Raw genomic sequence first — 12109 nt, 5'->3', positions numbered from 1 at the left:
CCTGCCCTGGGTCCTGTGCCCCCAGGGGCTACTACCTCTCTGCCTCTGTGCTAACATCTACCTTGGTTGGCTTCACCTAATGAATGTTAAAAAAGGTGGAAGGGAAGGGAGCTCCCATCTTTTCATTGCAAGGAATGTATTTAAAAGGAAAAGACTGAATCACTGGGATGGTATTTCATTTATCTTTTATAATGAAGAACAGATGCATTAACTCAGTGGCCCACTAAAGACCCTCTAAAGCATTTCAAAGCAACAGGAACAGTTTTGGGGTTTTAAAGATTTTTAAATTGATTTTTAGAGAGAGAAACCTATGTGAGAGCAGAGCTCAGCTGGCGTGACTCAATGGTTGAGCTTCAACCTATGAACCGGAGATCACAATTCGATTCCGGTCAGGGCACATGCCTGGGTTGCGGGCTTGACCCCCAGTGTGGGGCATGTAGGAGGCGGCCAGTCAATGATTCTCTCTCATCGCTGATGTTTCTATCTCTCTCTCTCTCCCTTCCTCTCTGAAATCAATAAAAAAATATATATTTTTTAAATGTGAGAGCAGAACATCATCTGTTGCCTCCTGCATTCCTCCTACTGGTAATTAAGACAGCAACCCAGGCATGTACCCTGAACTGGAATTGAACTGGCAACCTTTTGGTGCACACGATGACACCTGACTAACTGAGCCACACTGGCCAGAGCAATAGAAACTGTTTGTTTGTTTAAATATATTTTTATTAATTTCAAAGAGGAAGGGAGAGGGAGAAAGAGATAGGAATATCAATGAGAAGGAATCATCAATTGGCTGCCTCCTGCATGCCCCCTACTGGGGATCAAGCCCGCAACCGGGTCATGTGCCCTGACGGGGAAACAACCATGATCTCCTGGTTCATAGGTCAACACTCAACCACTGAGCAGCCTGGCTGGGCAATAAGAACAGTTTTTATCCCATCTTCCTGGCATCTTACTTAGCCTTCGACTTAGGTAAAACAGATAAACCTTTTCCTGATCCCTGGTCCCTTTTCTTCTCTGCCATATGCTAAGCTCTCTGACTTTATGTCAGGCTAACTTGAACTCCCTAAGGGACTTTGCATAATTTTTCAACCGTGGAATTGCTAATGGGGAGCAGAGGACAATTAAAAATGGTCAGAGTACATTAAAGTATGACCTTAGTGCCACTCAAACAGACTGGACTACCAGGCTGACTCCGAACAGCTTCTTTTGATATTTTTAATGCAAAATAAAAAGTGCACTGTTGGCTGGGAAGGTAGCTCCACGTGTGAAACTGCTCAGGAAGTTGTGTGGTTTAGATTCAAGTCTAATAGAGAAGTGTTTCTGAAATTGACTGATCTTCCTAAGTAGTGTTAATTTGGCTAAGGAGATCAAGTTCAATGTTGTTTGAAAAATGAGGGACAATTTAATTTTTAACAGGTGCATTGTAGCCATTGGAGTGGATCCATGTTCCTGAAGGTGGTGTCCAGGGTCAGGGTGTAACATGATCACCCGGAGAGCATGGGTCTTTACACCACAAAAATGATTCATCTCCAATTTTGAATACTTTAATTTGACCCAGGCCTCTACTAATGCCATCAAACCTATGCTTTGTAATGGGTCTGCTACCTGCCTTCATGTAAGTTCATACTCTCTTGGGCTCTGATTGGAAAATTAGGGCCTTGGAACCTTAGTAGGAAAGGAAAGTCTAATGGACTAAGACATCCTATTTCCCTCTAATTGATTCCTCTCTTTGCTTAAAGATGTTACTTTAGCAATAGTAGGGAATTCTATCTGTAGCTTACAAGATGAGCTCAGGACAAACAGCTTCTTTCACTCTTCACAAAGGCCCGTTCTTTGGTTTGTGGCTGCAGCTGCTATTTTCAGAGCCTGGCTGCATCAATGCATAACAGATTTCTGTATGTTTCTTAATTTTGTGTGCAGGTTATGATTTGAGAGGTGCAAGAAGTCCTGGTGGTGAATTTTGCAAGTAAGAATACTGAAATGGTAGATCATGGCCACCTCACTTTATTTCAATGAATTTCTAGGTTCGAGATTGGACATTATCTCTTGACTATAGTTAGCGAACTGCACTGTGTGACCAAGTTATAGGACAAGTAGCCACAATCAGATCCTATGCTCCCGTGGGGGACCCTACGACACAATAGCCAGAAGTCTTGACCAAAGGCTCAAGGTTGGCATTTTCTTCCTGAGATGAGCCCCGAATTGTATTGATTCATTCCCCATCTTTCTTTCTCTGGGTTTGGATTTCTTCATAAAATCTTAAAATATCCTTAGAGTCATATTTTAAACATTAATCAGCAATAACATGTTAGAGAAACACCTCCAAGGGGATGAGCAGGACTGGAGGAAGCCGTGATGTACCCTGTACCCTGCCCTCGGTAAGCCCCCACACACCCTCCTCAACCTTGCTTCCCATTACTCTGTATATTGTGTGATTAAGGCTGACACTCAATGGAGCTCACTAAATGATGAGCTTCTTGGGGGAACTCTGTATTCTCAACACTTAGCACAGCACCTGGCCCTTGGTGGGGCTCATGAATGAGGACTGCCCTGCTTAGTACCCTCCCACCTCTTGAGACACCCTCTGACACATGGTTTGCATTTAATTTCAGAAGACCACAGTGTACAGAGCTCTGGTTGCAAGAATCAGCAACTCAAGCTGACTTAAATGAGAAAACACAAAGTAGAAGGAGACAGAATCTTGTGGACTCCCAGGGCAGAAATGTAGACAGGCCTCAGGAGAACCCTGGGAAGTGTGTATTCACCCTGCTACCCAAGGCTCTCTAAGGACCTCTCTGCTCCTCAGGCCAATTGGAGAGGTGACCATACTTAGCTCTGAAGGCCCAGAGTTCTTCCCTGCTGATATCCTTGACCAGTGTCCACTATCCCTCAGTCATACTCCATCATGTGGCTTTATCTTCCTCATGGCATGTAGCACTGTTCTTAGTATCTGCCTCCTGCCTCTAGACTATAAGATCCTTGGGGTCAGGGACTTTATTTTGTGCACAATTGTATCCTCAGTACTTACAATGGTGTCTGGCACACAGTAGGTGCTCAGTAAATATTTACGGGGTGGGTGAGTGCATAGAATGTCATCCAGAAGCTTGGTCTATAGATAGCATCAGGCATCAAAGTGGGGAAAAGTCAAATTCTGTCATCCAGTGAAAAATAGTAGGGCCCAGCTGATAGCCCAGGGTCTCTGGACAGAAGGTTACCTCTAAATGTTTCTCAGAAACCAGGCATACCTGGGAAATAATAGGGTGAGGTCCAGCAAGAGAACAAGGCTGCACAGCTCCCTGAAGGAGGAGGCCCGATCAAGATGGTTGAAAAATGCAGAAATAATTCTAGGAAAGCCCACTGGCCTGGACCCCACCATATAGAGAGACTGCAAAGGAATCAATGAGCTGATCCACTTTGAATTTTTAAATGCCACCAATACTCAGATAATTCCCAAATATATTACAAGCTAAGGATCTCACTTAACTCTTGAACTAGTTTATCTAAATACTTCCTGGATAACTCTCTCCCCTGGAAGCCCTTGGGTACCTCAAACTCAATCTGTCCAAAACAGCTCATAAAAGCACAGACGAGTTGAAATCCTGGAGTTGCCATTTCATTTGTTCTCTGTCCTCCTGGCCCAATTAATAAATTCCTCTGGTTTTCAGTTTCCTTAACTATGAATCGGATATAAACAGTAATAATAATCCTTCAGCCCTAGTGGACCCCATCACACAATCCTAACTCCTTGCAGAAAATCGCATCAAATGCCAACCTCTGTGGGCAACTCTATATTTACAAGACTCATTTGTGTAAGCCATACTTTGTTATATGTTGTGTATTTAGCAAATGGATCAATGGTATGTCCCTTGGCAACTTTTGCCTGGAGAGAATAAAGACATGTTATTGAGTGAGTCTAGATAAGGTTGTAACAGAAAACACTAATCTCCATTTCTTCTCTGGGGACTCAAAGAGCAATGGGGAGGGAGATAAGACCTTCATGCTTCCAGTGCCTTCGGTCAGGGTCAGCTTGTCTATTGGGGTGCAGTGCCTGGGGCCCACCATATCTTTAGGGACCCTGGAAAATGTTTTCATTTTATTTTAAATCCAGAAGAAAAATGAATATGATAGTAATGAATATGTGATAATGAAGGCAGCCTAGATTATTTTTATATCAACAAGATTATAAAATATATAAAAAGAAGAGAGAAAAAGATTCTAAATATATAAGTATTTTAATGGAGGAAAGGGCCCATGACAGTCACAATGTGGCCAGGCCCTCAGTGAGCATTAGCCTTCCAGACAGAGGAGCAGAGTTGATGGAGGTCGCTGTGGGTGAATGCTTCACTCCACCTCTCCTCTGCCCAGGTCACACTGTCTCAGGGAAACATATGTGTGGGAAGAATGTTGTGTGAAGTCTTTAGCATTTCTGTATGCACGTGGGGCTATCTGTGGGAGAAATACCAATAGGTAAGGAGTTTGGAATGGTAACATTTGGGGCACTGAGGAATGAAATCCAGCCTTTTAACATTATTCTTATGGAAATAATTTCTATTTAGATGTTTCTTGCTATGATTGCATTTTCCTGGAGCATAGAAGGACAGGACTTCTTGGGGAGGCTGTCACAGAGCAGGTAACCCTCCGGCAGGGTCTTGGAGGAAAAAGGGTTTTTCCAGGTGGATGAAATAGGGTGAGGTGTCTGGTGAAAGGGATGGAATTTCACACACAGACACACACACACACACACAAAAAAAAAAACAAAACATGAGAAGAGCAGCCAATGGACAGGATCGTGGCTGTTTCAGAAGGGTGATGCATGGGGCAGTTCTCTGAGTGTCTCATGAGAATTAAAATTGTCTTCCATTTCTGTCCCTCCCAGACGGATGGTGGAGGCCTCAAATGCCATGCTGAGGAGTTGGGCTTTATCCTGTGGGCAGCAGAGGGGCCAGTGTAGAAACTGAAAAAGGACAACAGAATCATTGCATGGACGTTTAAGTCAACTCTGACAGCAATTCAGGAGAGAGAATCACAGGGGAGGAGGGGGTGTGTATATGTTGGGGGCGGTGTGTGTGTGTGTGTGTGTGGCAGAGACCAGAGCAGGGAGGTCATTGAGCGGAAAGTTCCACTAGTTGCAACAGGCAGATGAACCAGTGCTGTGGAAGTGAGGCCAGAAAGGGGCCACATTTAACCCACACAGTGGATGGGATTGGTGATGGGTATGAGGTGTGGGAGGGAGTCTGTGAGAGAAGAAACCTAGAATAACCTTGAAGTTTCTGGCTTTCACCTTGGGGAAATGTCCATGCTTGATTAGGGCTTCAATCAAGAGAAGGAGGAAGAGCTTTGGGGGTGTGGAGGGAGCATGATGAGCCACAAGCAAGCTTTCATTGGAAAACAGAAGGGGCAGGTCCCAATAGGTTACTTGCTGCCGAGAGGCCAGGCCACTGAAGAGTGGACGGAAGTGTGGAAACTGTGTGTGTTTGCGGGGTCCATCACCCACCCTCTCCCCAAAACTGCTCCCCTTTCTGGCCCTCCAATTTCAGAGGAACTGCAATGGCTCATGGCAGCCATATTTCTGCCCAGCGACCTCTTCTATGACCACAAATGATTGGACAGGGGTGTGCATGTGACACCGGGCTAAGCCAATCAGAGCCCTTCCCGGAACATCCCTGAGAGGGCAGCCATGACGGCGGAGGAGCCTGCAGCCACGGAGACCCCAGGTAAGAGCATTGCAGGCCGAGGGGAAAACCAGGACAGCAGCAGCCCCGAGCGGGGTAAGCCCTCGCATGCAAGGCGCTGACCGAGGCGAGGCCGATGTCGGCCTCGGGAGAGAAGGGTTGGACAGGGCCTCGGAAGCCCCTGTGGTGGGGTTTGCCCATGCCCAGGGGAAGCTGCGGAAGGGTTTAAGGGAGGGAGTGGCCCGACGTGGGTGACACTTTCAGAGATGAGCGCAGCTGGAAAGCGTGCCGTGGGGGTGGGGCGTGGGCAGAGGCAGTGCAGATTCCTGCGGCCTCCAGGCAGCTGAGGGCGGCCCATGTCAGTGGCAGTGGTGACGGTGGAGGGAGCGGAGTCCAGACAGGACTCAGTGGTGTGTGTTTGGGGGGGAGTTGGCGGGGTGGGAGTGGGGGTGGGGTCCAGGAGAGGGAAGGCTGGAATCAGGACAGATGGCGGGTGATGCTGTCACTGAGATGGGAAAGAAGGGAAGACGTGGAGACTTGTCTCCGTGGACTTGTTAAGTCTGGGGCCGATGGCACGCAGGGAGATGCTGGGAAGAAGGCAGTGGGGTACATCAGTCTGGAGTTGGGGAGACGGTCAGGGCTGCAGGGGCGTGGCTGCCGGAAGTGTGGGTGACAGCAGCATACTTCCGGTGTTAAAGCAGGGTCCAGGAGGGGCCCAGCACACAAGCCTGGAGTCCCCAACATTCAGAGGACTAGTACAGGGGAAGGAGCAGGGACGGAGGGAGGAAACCTAAGGCGCCCTGACTCCTCAGAGGCCCAGAGCACTAAGCCCTGGTTGAGTCCCTGCTGAGACCAGAGAGGGACCTTTAGATTTGGTAATGACGTTATCCTGACCTTGACAAATCGGTGGAGTGATGGATCTGGAATTTAAATTGGGGTGGGCCTCATCTTTGTAATCCGATTAAAAATATTCTGAAGGATATTTTGGGGGTAAATTGGGAAATCTGAAAATGGAGTTTATATTAAATAATGTATCAGCGTCAATTTCTTGTGTGTGAAATGGTCTGTATGTTATAAGAGGGAATTCTGATTCTTAGGAGACACATGTTGTAGTATTTACTTTAGTATTTAAGGGTGAAGGACCAGGATGCTTGATACTTTCCAGTGGTTCACAACATAATAACAACAAACTAAACATATATACATCTATATACTTATATATCTATTACTTATATATAAATTATATTTACATTTATATGTAGGTATAGTATCGATCAGAGAAAGAACACAAATATGGCCGAATGCTAATTGGAGAATCTAGGTAGAGGGTATTTTAATACTATTTCAACTTTGCTGTAGGCTTAAATTCCTTAGAAATATAGGAAAAAATAAATTAGAGTGAATGGCACGTGATGAGGAAGTGGAAACAGCATAGTTTTTAAAAATATATTTTTATTGATTCAGAGAGGGAGAGATAGAAACATCAATGATGCTGCCTCCTGCACGACCCCTACTGGAGATCAAGCCACAACCCGGGCAAGTGCCCTTGACCAGAATCGAACCCAGGACCCTTCAGCCCACAGGCCCATGCTCTATCCACCAAGCCAAACCGGCTTGGGTGAAACAGTATAGTTTTCAAGGCAAGAAATGGTATAGTAAGTAGCTGGAGGGGAATGTGAGGTCAAGGGAGGGTTTTATACAAAAATTTTAAAAATGAGAGCATGTGTATGTGTTGACAGGAATGTTTGCACGGAAAGGTAGAGATTGGTGATGTAAGAAAGGGGTGAGAGATGTGGGGCAAAGTTCTTGGGCAGGCAGGTAATGGCCCTGAGCACATGGAGGGCAGCTTTTGGCCTTGGGGGGACAATGCGCTGGGCCAGGGCGTCACTGGTGATGGGAGGTCCTGTCTGACGACCTCTGTTTTCTTCAGAAAGTAGGATCTGAGGTTCTCGGCTGACAAGGGCCAGGAGGGCAAGTAGATTGGAGCACAAGGCCAAGAAAAAACTATTGGATTTGTTGTTTTATGTTTAAGGACGGAATGAAGATTATTAATTGGCTTAGGGAAGAATCCAACAGAAAAATTTAAATCCTTACATGTCTGGGCCTCAGTTTTTCCATTTGTAACATAAGGGGGTTGAACTGGGAGCTCTCAAAGGACCCTCTAAACCGCTGTACCTTCAGGGTCCCTTTATGACACCTTGTGGGGAGCTTTGACTGAATAGCATGCATTCGGGTTGTTTAAGAATTAAAGACAGCTAGTAAAAAGCCTAAGAGGTTCTGCTAGAGGGTAAAAACCAATATATACAGAGAGACACTCGAAAGGCAGGCTGCTTAAGGCTTCAGGGCACTCCAGGGGAATGAGGGGGTGGCCCGGAGGTCACTGGGGCTCTGAGGTGCCTTGGCGAGGCGCCTTTCGGGTGAACACAGTATGAGAGTAAATCCTGCTCCTTCCCGGCTCTTGCTGAAGTTGGCGTTGCACAGCGTGAAATGAAGCAGCACATTAATGTGATTAACACTGAATAAACCTCCATGTGTGAGCAAATATAGCATGAAGTGGGTTCAGGAATTTAAAAATATCTATTATTAAAGACAGCCCGCGGGGCTGCAGCGGCATCTGATGACAAGCCATAGGCTGCTACCGGAATCTAATATTCCTGTAGTCCTTTCCTCAGGCAAGGTGCATTGTCAGGCTTCTGTACTAACGCTTTTCCAGATCCTCTCGGGGGACTCTCACTGCTACCCCATTTTGTAGATGAAGAAACTAAGAGCATTGTTAACAGCAGTTTTCTAATATCATTGAAGGCAGAGACCGTGAGTGTCATCAGCTCCCCAGCGACTGGCAGGGTGCCAGGGGAAGGGAAGGAGCCTCTCAGCCTGAGAGCTGGCCCATGAGCCAAGGGCCTTGTGATGGGATGTGCTTGCTCTGTGTTGAATACTTTGCGCAGATGGTCTCACTTAGACAACCCTTGGCGGGTGGTATTATTAACTTCAAGAGAGAACTGAGGGCACAGAGGTTAAATAACTTGCCAAAGGTCACCCAGCAGGATCAGATTCAAGTTCAGATATGTCTGAACGGAAGCTTGTGCTCTTGACTTCCTGGCTGGACACTGTCTTCCAGGCGAGCACAGTGTGGACTTTGGGAATTTTTGCATCCACTTTACTTGAAAGAGGTTAGCACAGTGCTGAGCGTAGGTAATCAGGCACTCGACAAGTGTCAGTGAGTACTGACTGACAGTTTGAATGGATGAATGAGTGGGAATGAGAATTCCTGTCTTGTGGGGTCTTTCTCTTCAAACTGAAGATTTCCCCATAGCTTATGAATGCTCGATCTAATTAAGGCAAAAAGACATCAGAGAATTGCTGGGTCTTTTCTTTAATAACTGTCAAGTGCAATCCATAGGCTGTTTACGTGCCAAGGTCAGAGATCAGTCTTCAGCTGCTCTCCTTTCATTCATCTGGCAATGCTCAGAACATACCGTTTATTGATGCAAAACTGATTGGCAGGCAGGGGTAACAAGGTTTCCGGGACAGGGAATATCAGAAGGAATTCTAAGCCACTCTGGGATCCTTCCTGCTTCTTTGCTGTGCTAACTTCCGTGTCCTGGCTTCTCTGCACTGCAGTCTAAATAAGCAGCAAATGTCTGTGCCTTTGGCAGTGTTCACGGAGCCCCTCATGATGGGGAGGGGAAGGAGTCCCTCCTCCTGGCGTCTATTATTTTGGAATGGAGAGAGTGAGGTTAGTTAGGTAGGGATGGTCTTGAAACTTCAAAGATGAAAGGAATTCTCCATCAGACAGACCTGGGAATTGGAAAGAGGAAGGTTACTGTTACACCTGCCTTTTACAGCCAGCCCATGATTAAGTGGCCCCTGTCGCTGGGGAGCTCCTGCCAACCAGCAAAGAGAAGAAGGGAGCATGTGTGGGGATAAAAACCAGGAGGTAGGCAGTAAGTTCCAAAAGAGGGAGATTGACCCACGCATGCCACTGAAGATGGGGAAAGAACTCATATATTCCTCTTTTATCAGAACCCAACTTGATTCTGTCTCATTTGAGATAAAGCCCTTTTACATGCCTGCTGAGTTTCTAACTCACAAATAGTGGTTTTCCCCAGCAGACAGCTGTCTGGATTTAACCCCCACACTCACACATCACAAAGTAAAATAGTCCATTTAGAAGCAAAAAGTAACAAATTAAACCAAACCCCCAGTCCATCCTCATTTTATTTCCTTAGGGAACAGTCCAGGTTCAAGGTCTAGTCTGAGCAGGGAATGTTTCCTCTCCTAGTCTGTTTCTGGACAGGCAGGGGGCAAAGTCCCCTTTCCTCTTCTCTGTAGCAGGGCTGGGCCCAGGTAGCAGAGCTCCAGAGAGAACAGTTCCCCAAGGAGCAGGGCAGGACGCTACCTGAGTTGAGTCAGTGGTTAGCAATTGCTGTCGTCAGGCACTAGGATAGGAAGGTGATTGAGGATCCTGGAGACCCACACACGAACCACTAACCACAATAGAACATAATAAATGCTGTATTCACAGTAGGGTTGAAATGTTTTTTGGTGCACAGAGAAAGAAGAGGGGTGGGAAAGGCTTCAGTGGTTCTCAAAGTGTTTCCCTCTTCTGGGAGTTGTCAGAAACTGGGGGTGGGGTTTAGCAATCTGTGTTTGAAGAAGCCACCCCAGGTGATTCTGATGCATGGTAAAATTGAGAATCATGCAGGGGTCAGCAAAGTCCCCGGCAACCAGCAGTCTATTTTTTTATTCTCACCCCAGGATTTTTTTATTATTATTATTGATTTTAGAGAGAGAGGAAGGGAGACAGAGAGAAACACTGATGTGAGAGAAACATCTATCGATTGTTGCCTCCCATATGCACCCTGACCCTGGATTGAACCTGCCACCTAGGTATGTGCCCTGACTGGGAATTGAACCCCCAGCCTTTTTGGTGTATGGGACAATGCTCCAACCAACTGAGCCATCTGACCAGGCCCAGCAGTCTATCTTTGCAAGTAAAGTTTAATTAGAGCATAGCCATAGTTATGCATTTACATGTAACCTGTGGCTACTTTCCTGCCACGATAGCAGAATTGATTACTTGTAACATAGACAATCTGGCTCACAAAACCTAACGTATTTCCTGTCTGGCCCTTTATAGAAAAAATTGCTGTCCCCCAAAAAGTAGCTGCTGGGAAGAGGCTGGTGCCCCACCCTCTTGGGTCCCACCTCCGTGGCTGGTGCTGCTAGGGCCTCTGGCAGCTAAACTTCAGTCAGCTAGGTGCTGGGCTCAGCTCTAGTTTGGGGACTTCCTGAAAACTTAAATACAGAAAATTGTATGCATGATAAAGACGTATCAGTCAACACAATTACGAAGGTGAGTTTTTTAAATGAGAAAGACGCCATCATTCCAGGAAACCTTGTTACTGACTGCCTGTTCGGCTAAGCACTGTGCTTGATGCTTTAGGTGGCCTAACTCCACTAAGATGGGTACTGTATCCACATTTTACAGTTGAGGCTGGAAAGATGAAATAACAGTCCAAGTTCCCAGAGTTCGGCAGAGTAGAGCTTGGGCTGGGTCCTAGATCAGCCTTGCTCCTGAGTCAGGCTCTTTGCCCTTCATCCACCACGTCTGTTTTCCCAGTTATAAGACAGAAACTCGCCTGATGGACAATGGGGCACCTCACAGGAATCTGTTAACATGCACACTTTTCATACTGCTTCCAGTGGGGGAGACGGATCAGCTGGGGCTGGAGAACGCAGCTCAGGCCTGCATCCTAGGGGAGTCCAATTCCATGGGGAGTGCAGTGAGGAGAGGGCAGGAGATGGAGGGCTCACAAGGGCACAGGACCAGCTCTCACAGGCACGAGCCAAACTCTGAATTGGCATGTAGAAGACACTACAAGGTGCTTTTTTAAAATAATAAAAATATTACTTCATGAGTGTTAATTTGTCTGATGAAAGCAGTCATATGAGCAGCCCCTTTTTATTGTCGGGGTGGCTACATCCCAACACCCCAGGCTGCAGGTCCTTCTGTCCAGCTCCTGGATTGTCATTGTGGGGTATGAGTCAGGGGCCCTCCAGGGAAGAAATACTTGGTTCGGTGAGTCTTGTGTTCATGTGAGAGGAGAGAACCTATCAGATATTTCCTGCTCTGATACAGGAGTGGAACAGAATCAGCTGGCCAGGAAGATGCCAAGTTTGTAATCAGACTTGGGAACCTGTTACTATGTGATATCCTGGCAACATCGACACTGGAGACTGGAAGTCAGAGCAAAAGTAAAGTCTTGCCCTGGCTACCACTTAAGAAACCCTGGCTACACACCACTGTCTAGGTGGCTAAAAAAGTGACCAAGAAAGCCTCCAGCCCAGTTACCTATTTTGGCTTCCAATATATTTTGTTATGATAAAAACACCAAAAAATAACGAACATACAAAAGAACAGTGTGGTATGT

This window comes from Plecotus auritus (genome assembly GCF_963455305.1).
Source record: "Plecotus auritus genome assembly, chromosome: 7".
Lineage (NCBI taxonomy): Eukaryota > Metazoa > Chordata > Mammalia > Chiroptera > Vespertilionidae > Plecotus > Plecotus auritus.
Note: the sequence above shows the minus strand (reverse complement) of the source record.